We start from the raw sequence: 512 nt of genomic DNA, 5'->3' as shown, positions 1-512 counted from the left end.
TTTAAATTTAGGATCAAGAGCAAGAGCGAAGTGGCACAGGACTAGATACCCATCAGATAAAACACATTATACTAAATTTACAAACAAACTTAAAACAGAACTTAAAAATTAAAAACGCAAAATTTAACTAACTTAACTGAAAACCTCACGACTACTGACAAATCTTTATGGACGACTACTAAGAAGATTCTTAGCTTCAAGAATTTTAATCATCCACTTCTTACTGAATCTCAAACATGGACAAAATCGGACGAAGAAAAATCTCAAGTATTCGGTCAGCATCTTTCTAAAACCTTTGAGCCACACCCTGGCATCCTTAATTCAACCAACCTTGAACACATTGAAGAAGTATTGAATACTCCACTCCAAATGACCCTGCCACCTAAAGTATTTCATCCATCAGAGATATCCAATATCATCCAGAATTTACCAACCCGCAAAGCTCCTGGTTATGACCTAATTACATCCCATGTTCTAAAACATCTTCCTCGAAAATCTGTTATATTCTTCAC

The sequence above is a fragment of the Halyomorpha halys genome, unplaced genomic scaffold, assembly GCF_000696795.3.
Source record: "Halyomorpha halys isolate HHAL.00 unplaced genomic scaffold, Hhal_1.1 Scaffold119.1, whole genome shotgun sequence".
Classification (NCBI taxonomy): Eukaryota; Metazoa; Arthropoda; class Insecta; order Hemiptera; family Pentatomidae; genus Halyomorpha; species Halyomorpha halys.
This window is presented reverse-complemented; position numbering follows the sequence as displayed.